The sequence below is a fragment of the Cryptomeria japonica genome, unplaced genomic scaffold (genome assembly GCF_030272615.1).
Source record: "Cryptomeria japonica unplaced genomic scaffold, Sugi_1.0 HiC_scaffold_51, whole genome shotgun sequence".
Classification (NCBI taxonomy): domain Eukaryota; kingdom Viridiplantae; phylum Streptophyta; class Pinopsida; order Cupressales; family Cupressaceae; genus Cryptomeria; species Cryptomeria japonica.
Window position 1 is genome coordinate 620,001 of NW_026728873.1, and position 25,000 is coordinate 645,000.

General features: G+C 60.6%; 2 non-coding genes across 2 annotated transcripts; both read right to left on the reverse strand.

Moving 5' to 3' along the window:
* Window positions 1-3,834: 3,834 nt before the first annotated feature.
* LOC131862782 (5S ribosomal RNA) lies at window positions 3,835-3,953 on the reverse strand. Its single transcript, XR_009361719.1, has one exon. It is a non-coding gene; the product is annotated as a 5S ribosomal RNA (ribosomal RNA).
* A 7,804-nt stretch (window positions 3,954-11,757) lies between these two features.
* On the reverse strand, window positions 11,758-11,876 carry LOC131862783 (5S ribosomal RNA). The gene has a single exon (XR_009361720.1). It is a non-coding gene; the product is annotated as a 5S ribosomal RNA (ribosomal RNA).
* Between the last annotated feature and the right edge of the window lie 13,124 nt (window positions 11,877-25,000).

A 25,000-nucleotide genomic window follows, 5' to 3' on the forward strand; every position in this document is an offset into this window, starting at 1 on the left:
CTGGAAATTAGTGAAGGCAGCGCATCAAAGGTGCGCAACGCTGGTGCGAACCTGGGAGCGCTCCGATGTGTGCTCCAAGGTGCGGCGTGCACGAAGTCGGACCCCGGTTTGCCCCGGGTGCGCACCTCGCGTGCACCTTGGTGCGCACACCTTGGCTGGGTTGCGCGCCCTGGTGGGCACCATGGTGCGCACCAAGGAGCGCTCCGAAGTGTGCTCCAAGGTGCGGCGTGCACGAAGTCGGAGCCCGGTTTGCCCCGGGTGCGCACCTCGCGTGCACCTTCGCCGCGGTGGGCACCATGGCGTGCACGAAGTCGGAGCCCGGTTTGCCCCGGGTGCGCACCTCGCGTGCACCTTCGCCGGGGTGGGCACCTTGGTGTGCAGACCTTGGCTGGGTTGCGCGCCCTGGTGGGCACCATGGTGCGCACCAAGGAGCGCTCCGAAGTGTGCTCCAAGGTGCGGCCTGCACGAAGTCGGAGCCCGGTTTGCCCCGGGTGTGCACCTCGGGTGGGCACCTTGGTGCGCATGCCTTGCCTGGGCTGCGCACCAGGGCGGGCTCAAGATGGCACCCGCGTTCCTTTTTTTTCACTATCTTTCAAAACGGAAATTTTAAAATCTCATTTTTTTTTGCCTTTTTCTGGAAATTAGTGAAGGCAGCGCATCAAAGGTGCGCACCTCGCTGCCCACCACGGTGCGCAACGCCGGTGGGCACCCGGGAGTGCTTCGAAGTGTGCTCCAAGGTGCTGCGTGCACGTTGTCGGAGCCCGGTTTGCCCCGGGTGCGCACCTCGCGTGCACCTTCGTCGGGGTGGGCACCTTGGCTGGGTTTGCCCCGGCTGCGCTCCGAAGCGGGGTTATTGGAGCGCCGCCTCTTTTTTTGTCGGAGCGTTTGGTGGGGTTTCTCGCATTGGCTCTTCCGAGGCCCGGTTGCCACCCTGGCGCGCACGAAGTCGGAAGTAGGGTTAATTGCCCGGGTGCGCACCTTTGCCAGGGTGGGCACCTTACCTGGGCTGCGCACCAGGGCGGGCTCAAGATGGCACGCGCGTTCCGTTTTTTTCACTATCTTTCAAAACGGAAATTTTAAAATCTCCTTTTTTTTTTGCCTTTTCTGGAAATTAGTGAAGGCAGCGCATCAAAGGTGCGCACCTCGCTGCCCACCTTGGTGTGCTCTGAGGTGCGCACCCGGGAGCGCTACGAAGTGTGCTCCAAGGTGCGGCGTGCACGTTGTCGGAGCCCGGTTTGCCCCGGGTGCGCACCTCGCCTGCACCTTGGCCGGGGTGGGCACCTTGGCTGGGTTTGCCCAGGGTGCGCTCCGAAGCGGGGTTACTGGAGCGCCCCCTCTTTTTTTGTCAGAGCGTTTGGTGGGGTTTCTCGCATTGGCTCTTCCCAGGCCCGGTTGTTGGGTGCGCTCCCACCCTGGCGCGCGCGAAGTTGGAAGTTGGGTTAATTGCCCGGGCGCGCACCTTCGCCAGGGTGGGCACCTTGGTGCGCACACCTTGGCTGGGCTGCGCACCAGGGCGGGCTCAAGATGGCACCAGCATTCCCTTTTTCTCACTATCTTTCAAAACGGAAATTTTAAAATCTCGTTTTTTTTTTGCCTTTTATGGAAATTAGTGAAGGCATCGCATCAAAGGTGCGCACCTCGCTGCCCACCTTGGTGTGCTCCGAGGTGCCCACCACGGTGCGCAACGCCGGTGCGAACCCGGGAGCGCCCCGATGTGTGCTCCAAGGTGCGGCGTGCACGAAGTCGGACCCCGGTTTGCCCCGGGTGCGCACCTCGCGTGCACCTTGGTGCGCACACCTTGGCTGGGTTGCGCGGCCTGGTGGGCACCATGGTGCGCACCAAGGAGCGCTCCGAAGTGTGCTCCAAGGTGCGGCGTGCACGAAGTCGGAGCCCGGTTTGCCCCGGGTACGCACCTCGCGTGCACCTTCGCCGGGGTGGGCACCTCGGCTGGGTTGCGCGCCCTGGTGCGCACCAAGGAGCGCTCCGAAGTGTGCTCCAAGGTGCGGCGTGCACGAAGTCGGAGCCCGGTTTGCCCCGGGTGCGCACCTTCGCCGCGGTGCGCACCATGGCGTGCACGAAGTCGGAGCCCGGTTTGCCCCGGGTGCGCACCTCGCGTGCACCTTCGGCGGGGTTGCGCGCCCTGGTGGGCACCATGGTGCGCACCAAGGAGCGCTCCGAAGTGTGCTCCAAGGTGCGGCGTGCACGAAGTCGGAGCCCGGTTTGCCCCGGGTGCGCACCTCGCGTGCACCTTCGGCGGGGTTGCGCGCCCTGGTGGGCACCATGGTGCGCACCAAGGAGCGCTCCGAAGTGTGCTCCAAGGTGCGGCGTGCACGAAGTCGGAGCCCGGTTTGCCCCGGGTGCGCACCTCGCGTGCACCTTCGCCGCGGTGGGCACCATGGCGTGCACGAAGTCGGAGCCCGGTTTGCCCCGGGTGCGCACCTCGCGTGCACCTTCGCCGGGGTGGGCACCTCGGCTGGGTTGCGCGCCCTGGTGCGCACCAAGGAGCGCTCCGAAGTGTGCTCCAAGGTGCGGCGTGCACGAAGTCGGAGCCCGGTTTGCCCCGGGTGCGCACCTCGCGTGCACCTTCGCCAGGGTGGGCACCTCGGTGCGCACACCTTCTCAATGTTTTCTTGCCTTTTCTGGAAATTGGTGAAGGCAGCGCATCAAAGGTGCGCACCTCGGTGTGCTCCGAGGTGCGAACCCGAGAGCGCTCCGAGGTGCCCACGAAGTCGAAAGTCGGGTTAATTGCATTGTTTTCCCCGGGTGCGCTCCGAGGTGCGCAACATCGGCGCGCACCAAGGAGGGCTCCGAAGTGTGCTCCAAGGTGCGCACGATGGCGTGCACCTCTGGTGCGCACGATTCGGAGCTCGGTTTGACCGGGGTGCGCACACCTTGGCTGGGTTGCGCACCTTTTGTGCGCTCCAAGGTGCGCACGAAGTCGGAGCTCGGTTTGCCCCGGGTGCGCACCTTCGCCAGGGTGCGCACCTTGATGCGCACGCCTTGGCTGGGCTGCGCACCTTGGTGGGCGCCATGGTGCGCACCTTTCGTGCGCTCCAAGGTGCGCACGAAGTCGGAGCTCGGTTTGCCCCGGGTGCGCACCTTGGTGGGCGCCATGGTGCACTCCGAGGTGCCCAAGATTGGTGCGCACCAAGGAGCGCTCCGAAGTGCGCTCCAAGGTGCGCGCGAAGTCGAAAGTTGGGTTAATTGTCCGGTTTGCCTCGGGTGCGCACCTTGCGTGCACCTTCGCCAGGGTGGGCGCCTTGGTGCGCACACCTTGGCTGGGCTGCGCACACCTTGGCACCCGCGTTTCCTTCATTTTAAATTTTTTTTTTTTACAATCTCTCAAGTGGGAAATTCTATAATCTCAACTTTTTTTGCCTTTTCAGGAAACTTTTGAATGGAGCGCATCATTGGTGCGCTCCGAAGTGTGCTCCAAAGCTCTCTCCAGCTGCGTGCACCTGCCCCGGCCGCGCACCCGGCCCCGCCCAGCTTCGCTCACCTGTCCCGGGCGTCTGGTGCGGAACCTTAGAGTAAGAAACATCACCGTGCACCTTGGCCAACGTGCGCGACTCGACCGAGCGCGCACTGGCCGAGGTGCACACCGATTTCACCTGGGTGCGCGCGCAGCACCTCGGGCGCACCGGGGTGCGCGCACAACGCCCGGGTTGCACCGTGGCCTGTGTGCTCGGGGCGCCTCGGGTGCGCGCTCGGTGTCGCCCCCGCGCGCGCGGTAGTGCGGGCAGCGCACCCCGGCCCGGCCCGGCCCCGACGAGAACGCAAACGGGCAAAAGGTTTATTCAAATAGCATTGCGACGCCCGGCGAAAAACTAAAAAAGGGTGCAACACCGGGACTTCCCGGGAGGTCACCCATCCCAGTACTACTCCGGCCCAAGCGCGCTTAACTGCGGAGTTCTGATGGGATCCGGTGCACTAACGCTGGTATGATCGCACCCGTTATGAGCTTGTCGCAGTGTGTACTTAGCAAACCGCGACCCACGTGCGAATCCACCCCGGCCACCCACCCCCGTCGAGGTGCACACCCTCCCTCGCGAAGTGCGCCCCGTTCGCCAAGTGTGAGCCCTGCCCGGGTGCGCGCACCTTGCTAGGGCGTCGGGTGTGCACCCGGCCCGGCCTACGTGCGTGCACCTGGAGGGGGCGTCGTGTGCGTGCAGTGTCCCGTCTGCAACGCGGTGCCCACACACCACCTCGGGCGCAACGACCTGCGCTCACATGTGGGCCGAGTGCACCTTGGTGCATGTTCGGGGCGCCTCGGGTGCACGCTCGATCTTGCCCCGGTGCACCAAGGCGCTCGGTTTGCCCCGGGTGCGCACTTGGTGCAAGGTGGGCACCCAAAATAGGGATCAAGCACCAAAACACAAGTTTCGGGATGCAAAATGGGACCCAAGGACCACAAATGCGTTCCAAGACCCATGATGGGTCCACGAGAACAAAAATGTGTTCCGAGACTTAATAAACAAATATTGGGTTTTAGGAGAAGAAACATGCTCTGATGCCCAAAACGAGAATCGACCCCGAAAAGGCCACAGGCCAAAAGTGGGATGCGAGACAAAAAAAAATGGGACCCGAGGACCAAAATTGGGTTCCCAGGTCGAAGACAGGGCAACCGGACAAGAAACGACCTCTAAGGCTCGAAATGAGTCCCGACGACTAAAACTTGACAAGAAGCACCCATCAGGCACCCAACTCGACACCCATGGGATGCCGACCCACCCGGGCTTCCACCTAGCACACCTTGGCACCCACCCACCCTCGCACCCAACCTCGCACCCAACTTAGCACCTTTGAACCCACATTGGCACTCACCCTGACCCTGGCACCTTGGAACCCACATTGGCACTCACCTTGACCCTGGCACCCACCTTTGCACTCACCTTGGGACCCACCCTGGCTCCCACCTCGGCACCCACCCAGACACCCACCTTGGTTCCTTGGCACCCACCTTGGATCCTTGGCACCCACCCCGACACCCACCTTGGCACGCAACTTGGCTACTTGCCACCCATCTTGGCTCCTTGACGCCCACCCCGACAACCACCCCGTGACCTACCCTGGCTAGGGTTGGTGCACACCCACCCTGGTGCCCACCTTGGCACCCACCCTATGACCCACCTTGGCACGCACCTTAGTACCCACCCCGTTACCCACCCTAGGACCCACCCCGTGACCCACCTTGGCCAGGGTGGGTGCCTTGGTGCGCACAACTTGCCTGGGCTGCACACCAGGGCGGGCTCAAGATGGCACCCGCGTTCCGTTTTTTTCACTATCTTTCAAAACGGAAATTTTAAAATCTCATTTTTTTCTTTTTTTTGCCTTTTCTGGAAATTAGTGAAGGCAGCGCATCAAAGGTGCGCAATGCTGGTGCGAACCCGGGAGCGCTCCGATGTGTGCTCCAAGGTGCGGCGTGCACGAAGTCCGAGCCCGGTTTGCCCCGGGTGCGCACCTCGCGTGCACCTTCGCCGGGGTGAGCACCTTGGCTGGGTTGCGCGCCCTGGTGCGTACCAAGGAGCGCTCTGAAGTGTGCTCCAAGGTGCGGCGTGCACGAAGTCGGAGCCCGGTTTGCCCCGGGTGTGCACCTCGGGTGCGCACCTCGCGTGCACCTTCGCTGCGGTGGGCACCTTGGCTGGGTTGCGCGCCTTGGTGGGCACCATGCAGTGCACGAAGTCGGAGCCCGGTTTGCCCCGGGCGCGCACCTCCGCCAGGGTGGGCACCTTGGTGCGCACAACTTGCCTGGGCTGCGCACCAGGAAGGGCTCAAGATGGCACCCGCGTTCCGTTTTTTTCACTATCTTTCAGAACGGAAATTTTAAAATATCATTTTTTTTTGCCTTTTCTGGAAATTAGTGAAGGCAGCGCATCAAAGGTGCGCAACGCTGGTGCGAACCTGGGAGCGCTCCGATGTGTGCTCCAAGGTGCGGCGTGCACAAAGTCGGAGCCCGGTTTGCCCCGGGTGCGCCCTGGTGGGCACCATGGTGCGCACCAAGGAGCGCTCCGAAGTGTGCTCCAAGGTGCGGCCTGCACGAAGTCGGAGCCCGGTTTGCCCCGGGTGTGCACCTCGGGTGGGCACCTTGGTGCGCATGCCTTGCCTGGGCTGCGCACCAGGGCGGGCTCAAGATGGCACCCGCGTTCCTTTTTTTTCACTATCTTTCAAAACGGAAATTTTAAAATCTCATTTTTTTTTGCCTTTTTCTGGAAATTAGTGAAGGCAGCGCATCAAAGGTGCGCACCTCGCTGCCCACCACGGTGCGCAACGCCGGTGGGCACCCGGGAGTGCTTCGAAGTGTGCTCCAAGGTGTTGCGTGCACGTTGTCGGAGCCCGGTTTGCCCCGGGTGCGCACCTCGCGTGCACCTTCGTCGGGGTGGGCACCTTGGCTTGGTTTGCCCCGGCTGCGCTCCGAAGCGGGGTTATTGGAGCGCCGCCTCTTTTTTTGTCGGAGCGTTTGGTGGGGTTTCTCGCATTGGCTCTTCCGAGGCCCGGTTGCCACCCTGGCGCGCACGAAGTCGGAAGTAGGGTTAATTGCCCGGGTGCGCACCTTTGCATGGGTGGCACCTTACCTGGGCTGCGCACCAGGGCGGGCTCAAGATGGCACGCGCGTTCCATTTTTTTCACTATCTTTCAAAACGGAAATTTTAAAATCTCCTTTTTTTTTTGCCTTTTCTGGAAATTAGTGAAGGCAGCGCATCAAAGGTGCGCACCTCGCTGCCCACCTTGGTGTGCTCTGAGGTGCGCACCCGGGAGCGCTACGAAGTGTGCTCCAAGGTGCGGCGTGCACGTTGTCGGAGCCCGGTTTGCCCCGGGTGCGCACCTCGCCTGCACCTTGGCCGGGGTGGGCACCTTGGCTGGGTTTGCCCAGGGTGCGCTCCGAAGCGGGGTTACTGGAGCGCCCCCTCTTTTTTTGTCAGAGAGTTTGGTGGGGTTTCTCGCATTGGCTCTTCCCAGGCCCGGTTGTTGGGTGCGCTCCCACCCTGGCGCGCGCGAAGTTGGAAGTTGGGTTAATTGCCCGGGCGCGCACCTTCGCCAGGGTGGGCACCTTGGTGCGCAAACCTTGGCTGGGCTGCGCACCAGGGCGGGCTCAAGATGGCACCAGCATTCCCTTTTTCTCACTATCTTTCAAAACGGAAATTTTAAAATCTCGTTTTTTTTTTGCCTTTTATGGAAATTAGTGAAGGCATCGCATCAAAGGTGCGCACCTCGCTGCCCACCTTGGTGTGCTCCGAGGTGCCCACCACGGTGCGCAACGCCGGTGCGAACCCGGGAGCGCCCCGATGTGTGCTCCAAGGTGCGGCGTGCACGAAGTCGGACCCCGGTTTGCCCCGGGTGCGCACCTCGCGTGCACCTTGGTGCGCACACCTTGGCTGGGTTGCGCGGCCTGGTGGGCACCATGGTGCGCACCAAGGAGCGCTCCGAAGTGTGCTCCAAGGTGCGGCGTGCACGAAGTCGGAGCCCGGTTTGCCCCGGGTGCGCACCTTCGCCGCGGTGGGCACCATGGCGTGCACGAAGTCGGAGCCCGGTTTGCCCCGGGTGCGCACCTCGCGTGCACCTTCGCCGGGGTGGGCACCTCGGCTGGGTTGCGCGCCCTGGTGCGCACCAAGGAGCGCTCTGAAGTGTGCTCCAAGGTGCGGCGTGCACGAAGTCGGAGCCCGGTTTGCCCCGGGTGTGCACCTCGCGTGCACCTTCGCTGCGGTGGGCACCTTGGCTGGGTTGCGCGCCTTGGTGGGCACCATGCAGTGCACGAAGTCGGAGCCCGGTTTGCCCCGGGCGCGCACCTCCGCCAGGGTGGGCACCTTGGTGCGCACAACTTGCCTGGGCTGCGCACCAGGAAGGGCTCAAGATGGCACCCGCGTTCCGTTTTTTTCACTATCTTTCAGAACGGAAATTTTAAAATATCGTTTTTTTTTGCCTTTTCTGGAAATTAGTGAAGGCAGCGCATCAAAGGTGCGCAACGCTGGTGCGAACCTGGGAGCGCTCCGATGTGTGCTCCAAGGTGCGGCGTGCACGAAGTCGGACCCCGGTTTGCCCCGGGTGCGCACCTCGCGTGCACCTTGGTGCGCACACCTTGGCTGGGTTGCGCGCCCTGGTGGGCACCATGGTGCGCACCAAGGAGCGCTCCGAAGTGTGCTCCAAGGTGCGGCGTGCACGAAGTCGGAGCCCGGTTTGCCCCGGGTGCGCACCTCGCGTGCACCTTCGCCGCGGTGGGCACCATGGCGTGCACGAAGTCGGAGCCCGGTTTGCCCCGGGTGCGCACCTCGCGTGCACCTTCGCCGGGGTGGGCACCTTGGTGTGCAGACCTTGGCTGGGTTGCGCGCCCTGGTGGGCACCATGGTGCGCACCAAGGAGCGCTCCGAAGTGTGCTCCAAGGTGCGGCCTGCACGAAGTCGGAGCCCGGTTTGCCCCGGGTGTGCACCTCGGGTGGGCACCTTGGTGCGCATGCCTTGCCTGGGCTGCGCACCAGGGCGGGCTCAAGATGGCACCCGCGTTCCTTTTTTTTCACTATCTTTCAAAACGGAAATTTTAAAATCTCATTTTTTTTTGCCTTTTTCTGGAAATTAGTGAAGGCAGCGCATCAAAGGTGCGCACCTCGCTGCCCACCACGGTGCGCAACGCCGGTGGGCACCCGGGAGTGCTTCGAAGTGTGCTCCAAGGTGCTGCGTGCACGTTGTCGGAGCCCGGTTTGCCCCGGGTGCGCACCTCGCGTGCACCTTCGTCGGGGTGGGCACCTTGGCTGGGTTTGCCCCGGCTGCGCTCCGAAGCGGGGTTATTGGAGCGCCGCCTCTTTTTTTGTCGGAGCGTTTGGTGGGGTTTCTCGCATTGGCTCTTCCGAGGCCCGGTTGCCACCCTGGCGCGCACGAAGTCGGAAGTAGGGTTAATTGCCCGGGTGCGCACCTTTGCCAGGGTGGGCACCTTACCTGGGCTGCGCACCAGGGCGGGCTCAAGATGGCACGCGCGTTCCGTTTTTTTCACTATCTTTCAAAACGGAAATTTTAAAATCTCCTTTTTTTTTTGCCTTTTCTGGAAATTAGTGAAGGCAGCGCATCAAAGGTGCGCACCTCGCTGCCCACCTTGGTGTGCTCTGAGGTGCGCACCCGGGAGCGCTACGAAGTGTGCTCCAAGGTGCGGCGTGCACGTTGTCGGAGCCCGGTTTGCCCCGGGTGCGCACCTCGCCTGCACCTTGGCCGGGGTGGGCACCTTGGCTGGGTTTGCCCAGGGTGCGCTCCGAAGCGGGGTTACTGGAGCGCCCCCTCTTTTTTTGTCAGAGCGTTTGGTGGGGTTTCTCGCATTGGCTCTTCCCAGGCCCGGTTGTTGGGTGCGCTCCCACCCTGGCGCGCGCGAAGTTGGAAGTTGGGTTAATTGCCCGGGCGCGCACCTTCGCCAGGGTGGGCACCTTGGTGCGCACACCTTGGCTGGGCTGCGCACCAGGGCGGGCTCAAGATGGCACCAGCATTCCCTTTTTCTCACTATCTTTCAAAACGGAAATTTTAAAATCTCGTTTTTTTTTTGCCTTTTATGGAAATTAGTGAAGGCATCGCATCAAAGGTGCGCACCTCGCTGCCCACCTTGGTGTGCTCCGAGGTGCCCACCACGGTGCGCAACGCCGGTGCGAACCCGGGAGCGCCCCGATGTGTGCTCCAAGGTGCGGCGTGCACGAAGTCGGACCCCGGTTTGCCCCGGGTGCGCACCTCGCGTGCACCTTGGTGCGCACACCTTGGCTGGGTTGCGCGGCCTGGTGGGCACCATGGTGCGCACCAAGGAGCGCTCCGAAGTGTGCTCCAAGGTGCGGCGTGCACGAAGTCGGAGCCCGGTTTGCCCCGGGTACGCACCTCGCGTGCACCTTCGCCGGGGTGGGCACCTCGGCTGGGTTGCGCGCCCTGGTGCGCACCAAGGAGCGCTCCGAAGTGTGCTCCAAGGTGCGGCGTGCACGAAGTCGGAGCCCGGTTTGCCCCGGGTGCGCACCTTCGCCGCGGTGCGCACCATGGCGTGCACGAAGTCGGAGCCCGGTTTGCCCCGGGTGCGCACCTCGCGTGCACCTTCGGCGGGGTTGCGCGCCCTGGTGGGCACCATGGTGCGCACCAAGGAGCGCTCCGAAGTGTGCTCCAAGGTGCGGCGTGCACGAAGTCGGAGCCCGGTTTGCCCCGGGTGCGCACCTCGCGTGCACCTTCGGCGGGGTTGCGCGCCCTGGTGGGCACCATGGTGCGCACCAAGGAGCGCTCCGAAGTGTGCTCCAAGGTGCGGCGTGCACGAAGTCGGAGCCCGGTTTGCCCCGGGTGCGCACCTCGCGTGCACCTTCGCCGCGGTGGGCACCATGGCGTGCACGAAGTCGGAGCCCGGTTTGCCCCGGGTGCGCACCTCGCGTGCACCTTCGCCGGGGTGGGCACCTCGGCTGGGTTGCGCGCCCTGGTGCGCACCAAGGAGCGCTCCGAAGTGTGCTCCAAGGTGCGGCGTGCACGAAGTCGGAGCCCGGTTTGCCCCGGGTGCGCACCTCGCGTGCACCTTCGCCAGGGTGGGCACCTCGGTGCGCACACCTTCTCAATGTTTTCTTGCCTTTTCTGGAAATTGGTGAAGGCAGCGCATCAAAGGTGCGCACCTCGGTGTGCTCCGAGGTGCGAACCCGAGAGCGCTCCGAGGTGCCCACGAAGTCGAAAGTCGGGTTAATTGCATTGTTTTCCCCGGGTGCGCTCCGAGGTGCGCAACATCGGCGCGCACCAAGGAGGGCTCCGAAGTGTGCTCCAAGGTGCGCACGATGGCGTGCACCTCTGGTGCGCACGATTCGGAGCTCGGTTTGACCGGGGTGCGCACACCTTGGCTGGGTTGCGCACCTTTTGTGCGCTCCAAGGTGCGCACGAAGTCGGAGCTCGGTTTGCCCCGGGTGCGCACCTTCGCCAGGGTGCGCACCTTGATGCGCACGCCTTGGCTGGGCTGCGCACCTTGGTGGGCGCCATGGTGCGCACCTTTCGTGCGCTCCAAGGTGCGCACGAAGTCGGAGCTCGGTTTGCCCCGGGTGCGCACCTTGGTGGGCGCCATGGTGCACTCCGAGGTGCCCAAGATTGGTGCGCACCAAGGAGCGCTCCGAAGTGCGCTCCAAGGTGCGCGCGAAGTCGAAAGTTGGGTTAATTGTCCGGTTTGCCTCGGGTGCGCACCTTGCGTGCACCTTCGCCAGGGTGGGCGCCTTGGTGCGCACACCTTGGCTGGGCTGCGCACACCTTGGCACCCGCGTTTCCTTCATTTTAAATTTTTTTTTTTTACAATCTCTCAAGTGGGAAATTCTATAATCTCAACTTTTTTTGCCTTTTCAGGAAACTTTTGAATGGAGCGCATCATTGGTGCGCTCCGAAGTGTGCTCCAAAGCTCTCTCCAGCTGCGTGCACCTGCCCCGGCCGCGCACCCGGCCCCGCCCAGCTTCGCTCACCTGTCCCGGGCGTCTGGTGCGGAACCTTAGAGTAAGAAACATCACCGTGCACCTTGGCCAACGTGCACGACTCGACCGAGCGCGCACTGGCCGAGGTGCACACCGATTTCACCTGGGTGCGCGCGCAGCACCTCGGGCGCACCGGGGTGCGCGCACAACGCCCGGGTTGCACCGTGGCCTGTGTGCTCGGGGCGCCTCGGGTGCGCGCTCGGTGTCGCCCCCGCGCGCGCGGTAGTGCGGGCAGCGCACCCCGGCCCGGCCCGGCCCCGACGAGAACGCAAACGGGCAAAAGGTTTATTCAAATAGCATTGCGACGCCCGGCGAAAAACTAAAAAAGGGTGCAACACCGGGACTTCCCGGGAGGTCACCCATCCCAGTACTACTCCGGCCCAAGCGCGCTTAACTGCGGAGTTCTGATGGGATCCGGTGCACTAACGCTGGTATGATCGCACCCGTTATGAGCTTGTCGCAGTGTGTACTTAGCAAACCGCGACCCACGTGCGAATCCACCCCGGCCACCCACCCCCGTCGAGGTGCACACCCTCCCTCGCGAAGTGCGCCCCGTTCGCCAAGTGTGAGCCCTGCCCGGGTGCGCGCACCTTGCTAGGGCGTCGGGTGTGCACCCGGCCCGGCCTACGTGCGTGCACCTGGAGGGGGCGTCGTGTGCGTGCAGTGTCCCGTCTGCAACGCGGTGCCCACACACCACCTCGGGCGCAACGACCTGCGCTCACATGTGGGCCGAGTGCACCTTGGTGCATGTTCGGGGCGCCTCGGGTGCACGCTCGATCTTGCCCCGGTGCACCAAGGCGCTCGGTTTGCCCCGGGTGCGCACTTGGTGCAAGGTGGGCACCCAAAATAGGGATCAAGCACCAAAACACAAGTTTCGGGATGCAAAATGGGACCCAAGGACCACAAATGCGTTCCAAGACCCATGATGGGTCCACGAGAACAAAAATGTGTTCCGAGACTTAATAAACAAATATTGGGTTTTAGGAGAAGAAACATGCTCTGATGCCCAAAACGAGAATCGACCCCGAAAAGGCCACAGGCCAAAAGTGGGATGCGAGACAAAAAAAAATGGGACCCGAGGACCAAAATTGGGTTCCCAGGTCGAAGACAGGGCAACCGGACAAGAAACGACCTCTAAGGCTCGAAATGAGTCCCGACGACTAAAACTTGACAAGAAGCACCCATCAGGCACCCAACTCGACACCCATGGGATGCCGACCCACCCGGGCTTCCACCTAGCACACCTTGGCACCCACCCACCCTCGCACCCAACCTCGCACCCAACTTAGCACCTTTGAACCCACATTGGCACTCACCCTGACCCTGGCACCTTGGAACCCACATTGGCACTCACCTTGACCCTGGCACCCACCTTTGCACTCACCTTGGGACCCACCCTGGCTCCCACCTCGGCACCCACCCAGACACCCACCTTGGTTCCTTGGCACCCACCTTGGATCCTTGGCACCCACCCCGACACCCACCTTGGCACGCAACTTGGCTACTTGCCACCCACCTTGGCTCCTTGACGCCCACCCCGACAACCACCCCGTGACCTACCCTGGCTAGGGTTGGTGCACACCCACCCTGGTGCCCACCTTGGCACCCACCCTATGACCCACCTTGGCACGCACCTTAGTACCCACCCCGTTACCCACCCTAGGACCCACCCCGTGACCCACCTTGGCCAGGGTGGGTGCACCCACCCTGGTGCCCACCTTGGCACCCACCCATCCTAGCACCCAGCCTGTGACCGGGCTTGGAACCCAACCTTGCACCCGCACCCGTCTTGGCCAGTGTGGGTGCGCACCCATCCTGGCACCCACGTTGTGACACACCCTTTAACCCACGCACCCTAGCACCCACGTTGGCACCCACCTTGGAACCCAACCTAGCAACTTGGCACCCACCCCGTGACCCACCTTGGCATCCACCATAGCAGTCGCCGACTTGGCACCCACCTCGGCACCCACCTTGACACTTGTGGACCCACCTTGCCACTCACCCTAGCATCGACCCATCCTAGCACCCACCCTGGCACCTTTGCACCCTAGCACTCACCCATCCTAGCACCTAACCTGTGACCCACCTTGACACTCACCCTCGCACCCACCTTGGAACCCAACCTAGCACCCACCCACCCTGACACCAACCCTAGCACCTACCCACCCTTGCACCCACCCTGTGACCCATCTTGGCACCCACCCATCCTACCACTCAACCTATCACCCACCTTCTCACCCACCTTGGCATCCACCTTAGCACCCACCCACACTGGCACCTTGGCACCCACCTCGGGCAAGGTGGGTGCACACCCACCCTGGCACCCAATTTAGAACCCACCGAGCATGTTACCCACCTTGGCACCCACATTGCAGCCCACCCTAGTACCCACCCTATGACCCACATTGGCATCCACACCCTAGCACCCAGGCACCTCGACACCCGCCTTGACACCCACCCTAGCACTGAACCTGTGACCCACCTTGGAACTCACCCTAGAACCCACCCACCCTGTGAACCACCTTGGCATCCACCTTAGCACCCACCCACCTTGGCACCCACTCTAGCACTCACCCATCCTAACACCCAACTTGTTACCCACCTTGGCACCCGCCCTCGCGTCCACCTTGAAACCCACCCTAGCACCCACCCACGCAGGAGCCCACCTTGGCACCCAACCTAACACCCACGCATCCTGGCACCCAACTTGTGACCCACCTTGGAACCCACCCTAGTACCCACCTTTGAACCCACTATATCACCAACCCACCTTGGCACCCACCCTATGACCCTCTTTGGAATCCACCCTAGCACGCACCCACCCTGGCACCCACCATGGAGCGCACCCTAGCACCCACCCACCTCGGCACGCACCTCAACACCCACCTTGGTGTGCGCACTGCGCCAACCTCTCAAAGACCCTATGTGGTGCGCTCCAAAGTGTACACCTTTGGTGCGCTCCAAGGTGCGCACCTTTGGTGCACACCGAGGTGCACACCAAAGTGTGCACCGAGGTGAGCACCAAAGTGCACTCCAGGGTGCACACCAAGGCGTGCACCTTTGGTGCGGTCAATGCAAACGAATTCGGAAGTTGGGGTCGATGTCCTAATCGCTGCTGCAGACTACACGTATGAGAATCGGACAAATAGCTTTATATAGGGGAGGTGTTGCGTTTGATGGGTCGACTCCCCTGGTTGTGTGCACTGCACCAACTTCAAAGACCCTGTCTTGTTTAAGAAGTCAAAAGTTGGGGTGGATGTCCTAATCATTGCTGCAGTCTACGCATGTATGAGAATCAGACAAATAGCTTATATAGGGGAGGTGTTGCATTCGGTGGGTTGACTCCCCTGGTTGTGCGCACTGCGCCAACCTCAAAGACCCCGCATAGCAGAAGAAGTCGGAAGTCGGATTTTGGTGAGCACCAAGGCGTGCACCTTTGGTGCGGTCAACGCAGACGAATTCAGAAGTTGGGGTGGATGTCCTAATCGTTGTTGCAGGCTACACATGTATGAGAATCAGACAAATAGCTTATATAGGGGAGGTGTTGGGTTTGATGGGTCAACTCCCTTGGTTGTGCGCATTACGCCAACCTCAAAGACCTTGTTTTCGTTAAGAAGTCAAAAGTTGGGGTCAATGTCCTAATGGCTCCTGCAGGCTACACATGTATGAGAATCGGACAAATAGCTTATATAGGGGAGGTGTTGGGTTTGATGGGTCGACTCCCCTGGTTGTGCGCATTACGTCAACCTCAAAGACCTTGTTTTCGTTAAGAAGTCAAAAGTTGGGGTCGATGTCCTAATTGCTCCTGTAGACTACACATGTATGAGAATCAGACAAATAGCTTATATAGGGGAGGTGTTGGGTTTGATGGGTTGACTCCCCTAGTTGTTCGCATTACACCAACCTCAAAGACCTTGTTTTCGTTTAGAAGCCGAAAGTTGGGGTCGATGTCCTAATTGCTCCTGCAGGCTACGCATGTATGAGAATCAGACAAATAGCTTATATAGGGGAGGTGTTGGGTTTGATGGGTCGACTCCCCTGGTTGTGCGCATTGCGCCAACCTCAAAGACCCTGCATTGCGGATGAAGTCGAAAGTCAGAGTTTGGTGTGCTACAAGGTGTGGTCGAAGGTGCTCACCTAGGTGTGCACCTTTGGAGCACAGGAAAAGTGCCCTCCAAAAGTGCGCACCTTTGGAGTGCACAAAAGTGCCCTCCAAAAGTGCGCACCTTTGGAGCGCAGAAAAGTGCCCTCCAAAAAGTGCCCTCCAAAAGTGCGCACCTTTGGAGCGCAGAAAAGTGCCCTCCAAAAAGTGCCCTCCAAAAGTGCGCACCTTTGGAGCGCAGAAAAGTGCCCTCCAAAAAGTGCCCTCCAAAAGTGCGCACCTTTGGAGCGCAGAAAAGTGCCCTCCAAAAAGTGCCCTCCAAAAGTGCGCACCTTTGGAGCGCAGAAAAGTGCCCTCCAAAAAGTGCCCTCCAAAAGTGCGCACCTTTGGAGCGCAGAAAAGTGCCCTCCAAAAAGTGCCCTCCAAAAGTGCGCACCTTTGGAGCGCAGAAAAGTGCCCTCCAAAAAGTGCCCTCCAAAAGTGCGCACCTTTGGAGCGCAGAAAAGTGCCCTCCAAAAAGTGCCCTCCAAAAGTGCGCACCTTTGGAGCGCAGAAAAGTGCCCTCCAAAAAGTGCCCTCCAAAAGTGCGCACCTTTGGAGCGCAGAAAAGTGCCCTCCAAAAGTGCGCACCTTTGGAGCGCACAAAAGTGCCCTCCAAAAGTGCGCACTTTTGGTGCGCACCAAGGCGCTGGTTCGGTCGTTGCAGGCGAGTTCGGAAGTTGGGGTCGATGTCCTGAGCGGAGGTGCAAACTACACAGGTGTCGGAATCGGACAAATAGCTTATATAGGGGAGGTGTATGCTTCGATGGGTCGACTCCCCAGGTTGAGCGCACCGCGCCAACCTCAAAGACCCTACGGTATGGATGAAGTCGGAAGTTGGGTCCGATGACCGATTCGATTAGTAGGTATGCTCATGAGGTCGGAATTTGGGTCCGATGACCTGCCATGTGCAGGAAGGCGAATGTTGACACTGTGCGTTGCAAGGTGCACACCAAGGCGCTGGTGCGGTCTTTTTAGTCGAGTTCGGAAGTTGGGGTCGATGTCCTGATCGGAGGTGCAAGCTACACAGGTGTGGGAATCGGACAAATAGCTTATATAGGGGAGGTGTATGCTTCGTTGGGTCGACTCCCCGGGTTGAGCGCACCGCGCCAACCTCAAAGACCCTACGGTATGGATGAAGTCGGAAGTTGGGTCCGATGACCGATTCGATATGTAGGCATACTCGCGAGGTCGGAATTTGGGTCCGATGACCTGCCACGTGCAGGAAGGCGAATGTTGGCACTGTGCGTTGCAAGGTGCGCACCAAGGCGCTGGTTCGGTCGTTGGAGGCGAGTTCGGAAGTTGGGGTCGATGTCTTGATCGGAGGTGCAAACTACACAGGTGTGGGAATCGGACAAATAGCTTATATAGGGGAGGTGTATGCTTCGTTGGGTCGACTCCCCGGGTTGAGCGCACCGCGCCAACCTCAAAGACCCTACGGTATGGATGAAGTCGGAAGTTGGGTCCGATGACCGATTCGATATGTAGGCATACTCGCGAGGTCGGAATTTGGGTCCGATGACCTGCCATGTGCAGGAAGGCGAATGTTGGGACTGTGCGTCGCAAGGTGCGCACCAAGGCGCTGGTGCCGTCGTTGCAGTCGAGTTCGGAAGTTGGGGTCGATGTCCTGGTCAGAGGTGCAAACTACACAGGTGTGGGAATCGGACAAATAGCTTATATAGGGGAGGTGTATGCTTCGATGGGTCGACTCCCTGGGTTGAGCGCACCGCGCCAACCTCAAAGACCCTACAGTATGGATGAAGTCGGAAGTTGGGTCCGATGACCGATTCGATACGTAGGCATATTGGCGAGGTCTGAATTTGTGTCCGATGACCTGCCATGCGCAGGAAGGCGGAATTTGGGTCCGATGACCGAGTTGATGGCGTGCCATGCGCAGAAAGGCGGAATTTGGGTCCGATGACCGAGTTGATGTTGATGGCCCGCCATGCACAGGAAGGCGGAATTTGGGTCCGATGACCGATTTGAAGGCGTGCCATACGCAAAAAGGCGGAGTTTGGGTCCGATGACCGAGTTGATATTGATGGCCCGCCATGCGCAGGAAGGCGGAATTTGGGTCCGATGACCTGACATACGCATGGAGTCCGACTCGGGGGCCGATGTTCGATTCGATGACTTGCATTGTGGGTAAAGTCGGAAGTTGTGGTCTTTGACCCGATTCGATGACCAGACTTCGGCTGCTTGAGAATCGGACAAATAACTTATATAGGGGAGGTAGTGTTCTCGAGCATCCTCCCCCCGTGCCCGTTTATGTCGATTGATGCTGGTGCTCGACTGGTTGGAGCGCTCGGATGCAAAAATCTTGCACCAGGATTTATCGATTGTGATGGACACGGCAAGTCTCCTGATTGCTATGCAGGAGCTCATCGTGAATCTCTATGCGGCCTTGGTATGGACTCGACCTGCGGAATGGTTCGGCAATGGTAGTCGCTCCAACACGTCCTTGCAATGGCCACAGAGGTGATTCGACTAGAGCTCCAGTCTAGCTTTTGGGTTGCTTGGCGGACTGGTATAGCCGCGATCGAGTTCCGGCCATGAACGTTTTAGATAGCTCTTGGGCTTTCTGGGACGGAAGTCGGAAGTTTGGGCTGTTGTCCGATTTGATGACCATTCTTCGGATGTGTGAGAATCGGACAAATAACTTATATAGGGGACTGTGTTGTCTCACGCAGCCCCCTCCGTGCCCCTCTATCTCGACCGATGTTGGTGCTTGAAAGGGTTGGGATCGCTCGGATTTATAAACGTGCACCACCATTTGTCGAGTGTGAGGGACGCGGCAGGTCTCCTAAATGCTATGCGGGCGCTCTCTGAGAATCTCTATCCGGCCTCGACACAGACTAGTCTTGCTGAATGGTTTGGCACTGGTAGTCGATCCAACACGTCGTTGTTGTGGCCGCCTAGGCGATTCGATTCGAGCCCCCGTCTAGCTTTTGGGTTGCTTGGCGGATTTTGCCCTATCCGCAAGTGAGCTCGGTCCCTAAACGTTCGAGAAACCCGATTGCTATGCGCCGACTCTCTTTCTTGCGAGCCTCCATCTAGCTTTTGGGTCTCTACGGAACGGAAGTCGGAATCTGGGACCGTTGTTTGATTCGACGAGGCAGACTACGGTTGTGCGAGAATCGGACAAATAACTTATATAGGGGAGGTGTTGACTGGAGCATTCTCCCCCGTGCCCCTCTAACTCGACCAATGCTGGCGCTCGAACGGTGGTAGCGCTCGGATTTTCATTGAGCGCCAGCATTGGTCGATTTAGAGGGGCATGCGAGATTCCCGAATGCTATGCGAGGGCTCTAACGGAAATGTCTATTGGTTTCGGTATGGATGCAATTGCGAGTGGTTCGGCAAAGGTAGTCGTTCCGATGCGTCCATGTCGTGGCCAAATCGATAATTCGATTTGAGCCCTCGTATAGCATTTGGGTCTCTCGATGTGATTCCGCATTCCAGTCCCTTTGGGCACTGCTTGAGCCGCATCCCAGGGGGTTCCCTTCCCAATAATCTGCCTCGCAACCCGATTGCTATGCGGTGAGGCTCCTCGGCCGCCTCGGAACTATCTGTGTATCAGACGCATCGCGGGATAAGGGGTTGGCAACGGTAGTCGCCCCAAGCGCGTCCGATGCTTGGACCATTCCGAGGCGGCCCTGAAGCCTCTTCCGTCTAGCCGTTGGGTCCTTCTCGCCGCATCCCTCGCCTCGCACCCCGATTGCTATGCGGTGAGGCTCCTCGGCCGCCTCGGAACTATCTGTGTATCGGACGCGTCGCGGGATAAGGGGTTGTCACTGGTAGTCGCCCCAAGCGCGTCCGATGCTTGGACCATTCCGAGGCGGCCCTGAAGCCTCTTCCGTCTAGCCGTTGGGTCCTTCTCGCCGCATCCCTCGCCTCGCACCCCGATTGCTATGCGGTGAGGCTCCTCGGCCGCCTCGGAACTATCTGTGTATCGGACGCGTCGCGGGATAAGGGGTTGTCATTGGTAGTCGCCCCAAGCGCGTCCGATGCTTGGACCATTCCGAGGCGGCCCTGAAGCCTCTTCCGTCTAGCCGTTGGGTCCTTCTCGCCGCATCCCTCGCCTCGCACCCCGATTGCTATGCGGTGAGGCTCCTCGGCCGCCTCGGAACTATCTGTGTATCGGACGCGTCGCGGGATAAGGGGTTGTCACTGGTAGTCGCCCCAAGCGCGTCCGATGCTTGGACCATTCCGAGGCGGCCCTGAAGCCTCTTCCGTCTAGCCGTTGGGTCCTTCTCGCCGCATCCCTCGCCTCGCACCCCGATTGCTATGCGGTGAGGCTCCTCGGCCGCCTCGGAACTATCTGTGTATCGGACGCGTCGCGGGATAAGGGGTTGTCACTGGTAGTCGCCCCAAGCGCGTTCGATGCTTGGACCATTCCGAGGCGGCCCTGAAGCCTCTTCCGTCTAGCCGTTGGGTCCTTCTCGCCGCATCCCTCGCCTCGCACCCCGATTGCTATGCGGTGAGGCTCCTCGGCCGCCTTGGAACTATCTGTGTATCGGACGCGTCGCGGGATAAGGGGTTGTCACTGGTAGTCGCCCCAAGCGCGTCCGATGCTTGGACCATTCCGAGGCGGACCCGAAGCCTCTTCCGTCTAGCCGTTGGGTCCTTCTCGCCGCATCCTTCGCCTCGCACCCCGATTGCTATGCGGTGAGGCTCCTCGGCCGCCTCGGAACTATCTGTGTATCGGACGCGTCGCGGGATAAGGGGTTGTCACTGGTAGTCGCCCCAAGCGCGTCCGATGCTTGGACCATTCCGAGGCGGACCCGAAGCCTCTTCCGTCTAGCCGTTGGGTCCTTCTCGCCGCATCCCTCGCCTCGCACCCCGATTGCTATGCGGTGAGGCTCCTCGGCCGCCTTGGAACTATCTGTGTATCGGACGCGTCGCGGGATAAGGGGTTGTCACTGGTAGTCGCCCCAAGCGCGTCCGATGCTTGGACCATTCCGAGGCGGACCCGAAGCCTCTTCCGTCTAGCCGTTGGGTCCTTCTCGCCGCATCCCTCGCCTCGCACCCCGATTGCTATGCGGTGAGGCTCCTCGGCCGCCTTGGAACTATCTGTGTATCGGACGCGTCGCGGGATAAGGGGTTGTCACTGGTAGTCGCCCCAAGCGCGTCCGATGCTTGGACCATTCCGAGGCGGACCCGAAGCCTCTTCCGTCTAGCCGTTGGGTCCTTCTCGCCGCATCCCTCGCCTCGCACCCCGATTGCTATGCGGTGAGGCTCCTCGGCCGCCTTGGAACTATCTGTGTATCGGACGCGTCGCGGGATAAGGGGTTGTCACTGGTAGTCGCCCCAAGCGCGTCCGATGCTTGGACCATTCCGAGGCGGCCCCGAAGCCTCTTCCGTGTAGCCGTTGGGTCGTTCTCGCCGCATCCCTCGCCTCGCACCCCGATTGCTATGCGGTGAGGCTCCTCGGCCGCCTTGGAACTATCTGTGTATCGGACGCGTCGTGGGATAAGGGGTTGTCACTGGTAGTCGCCCCAAGCGCGTCCGATGCTTGGACCATTCCGAGGCGGCCCCGAAGCCTCTTCCGTGTAGCCGTTGGGTCCTTCTCGCCGCATCCCTCGCCTCGCACCCCGATTGCTATGCGGTGAGGCTCCTCGGCCGCCTTGGAACTATCTGTGTATCGGACGCGTCGCGGGATAAGGGGTTGTCACTGGTAGTCGCCCCAAGCGCGTCCGATGCTTGGACCATTCCGAGGCGGACCTGAAGCCTCTTCCCTCTAGCCGTTGGGGCTTTCTCGCCGCATCCCTCGCCTCGCACCCTGATTGCTATGCTGTGAGGCTCCTCGGCCGCCTTGGAACTATCTGTGTATCGGACGCATCGCGGGATAAGGGGTTGGCAGTGGTAGTCGCCCCAAGCGCATCCGATGCTTGGACCATTCCGAGGCGGCCCTGCAGCCTCTTCCGTCTAGCCGTTGGGGCCATCTCGCCGCATCCCCCACCTCGCACCACGATTGCTATGCGGTGAGGCTCCTTGGCCGCCTCGGAACTATCTGTGTATCGGACGCATCGCGGGATAAGGGGTTGTCACTGGTAGTCGCCCCAAGCGCGTCCGATGCTTGGACTATTCCGAGGCGGCCCTGCAGCCTCTTCCGTCTAGCCGTTGGGGCCATCTCGCTGCATCCCCCACCTCCTCGGCCGCCTCGGAACTATCTGTGTATCGGACGCATCGCGGGATAAGGGGTTGGCAGTGGTAGTCGCCCCAAGCGCGTCCGATGCTTGGACTATTCCGAGGCAGCCCTGCAGCCTCTTCCGTCTAGCCTTTGGGGCCATCTCGCCGCATCCCTCGCCTCGCACCCCGATTGCTATGCGGTGAGGCTCCTCGGCCGCCTGGGAACTATCTTCGTATCGGACGCATCGCGGGATAAGGGGTTGTCACTGGTAGTCGCCCCAAGCGCGTCCGATGCTTGGACTATTCCGAGGCGGCCCTGTGGCCTCTTCCGTCTAGCCGTTGGGGCCATCTCGCCGCATCCCCCACCTCGCACCCCGATTGCTATGCGGTGAGGCTCTTCGGCCGCCTTGGAACTATCTTCGTATCGGACGCATCGCGGGATAAGGGGTTGTCACTGGTAGTGGCCCCAAGCGCGTCCGATGCTTGGACTATTCCGAGGCGGCCCTGCAGCCTCTTCCGTCTAGCCGTTGGGGCCATCTCGCCGCATCCCCCACCTCGCACCCCGATTGCTATGCGGTGAGGCTCCTCGGCCGCCTTGGAACTATCTTCGTATCGGACGCATCGCGGGATAAGGGGTTGTCACTGGTAGTCGCCCCAAGCGCGTCCGATGCTTGGACTATTCCGACGCGGCCCTGTGGCCTCTTCCGTCTAGCCGTTGGGGCCATCTCGCCGCATCCCCCACCTCGCACCCCGATTGCTATGCGGTGAGGCTCCTCGGCCGCCTTGGAACCATCTTCGTATCGGACGCATCGCGGGATAGGGGGCTGTCACTGGTAGTCGCCCCAAGCGTGTCCGATGCTTGGACCATTCCTAGGCGGCCCTGAAGCCTCTTCCGTCTAGCCGTTGGGGCCTTCCCGCCCCATCCCTCGCCTCGCACCCCCGATTGCTATGCGGTGAGGCTCCTCGGCCGCCTTGGAACCATCTGTGTATCGGACGCATCGCGGGATAAGGGGTTGGCACTGGCAGTCGCCCCAAGCGCGTCCGATGCTTGGACCATTCCGAGGTGGCCCTGAAGCCTCTTCCGTCTAGCCGTTGGGGCCTTCCCGCCCCATCCCTCGCCTCGCACCCCGATTGATATGCGGTGAGGCTCCTCGGCCGCCTTGGAACTATCTGTGTATCGGACGCATCGCGGGATAAGGGGTTGGCACTGGTAGTCGTCCCAATCGCATCCGATGCTTGGACCATTCCGAGGCGGCCCTGCAGCCTCTTCCGTTTAGCCGTCGGGGCCTTCCCGCCGCATCCCTCGCCTCGCATCCCGATTCCTATGCGGTGAGTCTTCTCGGCCGCCGCGGAACTATACCTGTTATTGCTACTGCATCCTTCGGCTGGTAACCTCCTCTGCCGCCTTGGAACGTTCTCTTTGTCGGACGCGTCGCGGGATAAGGGGTTGGCACTGGTAGTCGCCCCAAGCGCGCCCGATGCATAGACCGCTCCGAGTCGACCTTGCTTTCAGCCTCTCACATGCATAGACCTCTCTGAGTCGACCCTGCAGCCTCTCACGTTTAGCCTTTGGAATCTCGCCTCACAACATGATTGCTATCCTTGATGCATCCCTTGCCTCGAGCCCTGATTGCTTTCTTGGCTGCATCCCTCCTCTCCTCACAGCCCGGTTGTCATCACTGCTTCATCCGTCGCTTCATGCATTCTGGCTGCTGGGCCCTTCCCACCGCACACCTCGATTGCTATCTCTTCTGCATCACACACCCCGATTGCTATCTCTGCTACATCCCTCGGCTCTCACTTCTGCATCCTTCGCCTCACACCTCGATTGCTATCAATGCTGCATCCGTAACCTCACACCCCGATTGCTATGCGGGGAGGCTCCTTGGCCGCCTTGGAAATTTCTGTGTGTCGGACGCACCGCGGGATAAGGGGTTGGCACTGGTAGTCGCCCCAAGTGCGCCCGATTCTTAGACCGCTTCGAGGTGACCTCGTAGCCTCTTTCGTCCAGGCTTCCTGCCTTCAACGCCCTTTTTACACCTCGATTGCTATGCGCGGGCTCGTTGGCGTCTATCACCTCTCTGCGAAGAGTGGCACGATGATTGTTGGGGTAAATCGTAGCAGTCCGATCTCTGGCCTTGGGCCATTGTGAGGGCTGATCGATTTCCTGTGCGCATCTCGTGTTCGCCCAGTAACAGACTCGACGACTTGTAATCGGTCTTGTTCCCGATTGTTCCTGGAGGTAGTCTTCGGAACTCTTGGATTTGACCTGTCACTCGAACTGTCCTCTTCCGAGGATGCTTGTGTGTGTGTGCTTGTGCCATTTCCTTGGCGGTATTAACGAGATATTAAAGAGCGGAGTGAGCGCCTCGCCCAGCTATGTTTGGGGCTCTCACTCCCTTACCCGGTGTGCGACCGCTTTGCACGTAGGTTGCGGAGCATCGCGACTCTTTCGATGTTTGGCGGTTGTCTTCCGGTGATGCGTTGGTCCCGAAGTGCACGTTACTAGCATTTCTGCCATTGTTCTCGATCTTTGGCACGTTCCTTCGTTGCAATTGGATATATATCTCCGTTTATACGCGCAGGCTTCTCCCGCCTATTCAGCGCTGTCCCACTCTCAGCACTCTCGTGGTCTCCTTGGCTTCTCTCTCCCGTGAGCGAGCTCTCTTCTCGAGTCTTTTCCATGTCCCATGGAGGTTGCCTTGCGAAATTCGGGCACACAAACGTGACCGGATAAGAGCGGAATTGCCTATGAGGAGAAGCTCACCTTAGGGAGCAGCAATGCCGAGTGTTTCGACAGAGGGTAGAGGGGGCGTTGTTTGGGCGGTTGCACAAAAGAGTGCTACGTTTGCACTGAAGGTTGCTTCTTCGTCTCCGACGAACTCTTCGAGGCAAAAAAGCTTGTTTACGGGGTCGAGGTGGGACTGTTCGTGCGAGTTGCGCCACCAAAAGTGCGTAGGGGGCATATACCTGGGAAATGGATGTCTCTGAGTGGCCTTACTCGGTCGCGTGCACGGTGCATTCTCTAACGGCAGGACTGTCGCGAGCATGTGCGGTTCGGATGTTTTCGGGTAAAGGGTTCCGTACGGGATGTTCTTCCCAGGCTCCTGTGAACCGAGACTCTGCATCGTCATGCTCCGGCTCCCGTGGGTGCTTCATGCCTCGTCGAGCTGTTTGTCGTGGACGATTAAGGCCGAGGCCTTCCTTCGAGAGGGGAATTGTTCAGGCTGGTCGAGGCGGGATTGTTCGTGCGGGGTGCACCACCAAAAGTGCGTAGGGGGCATATGCCTGGG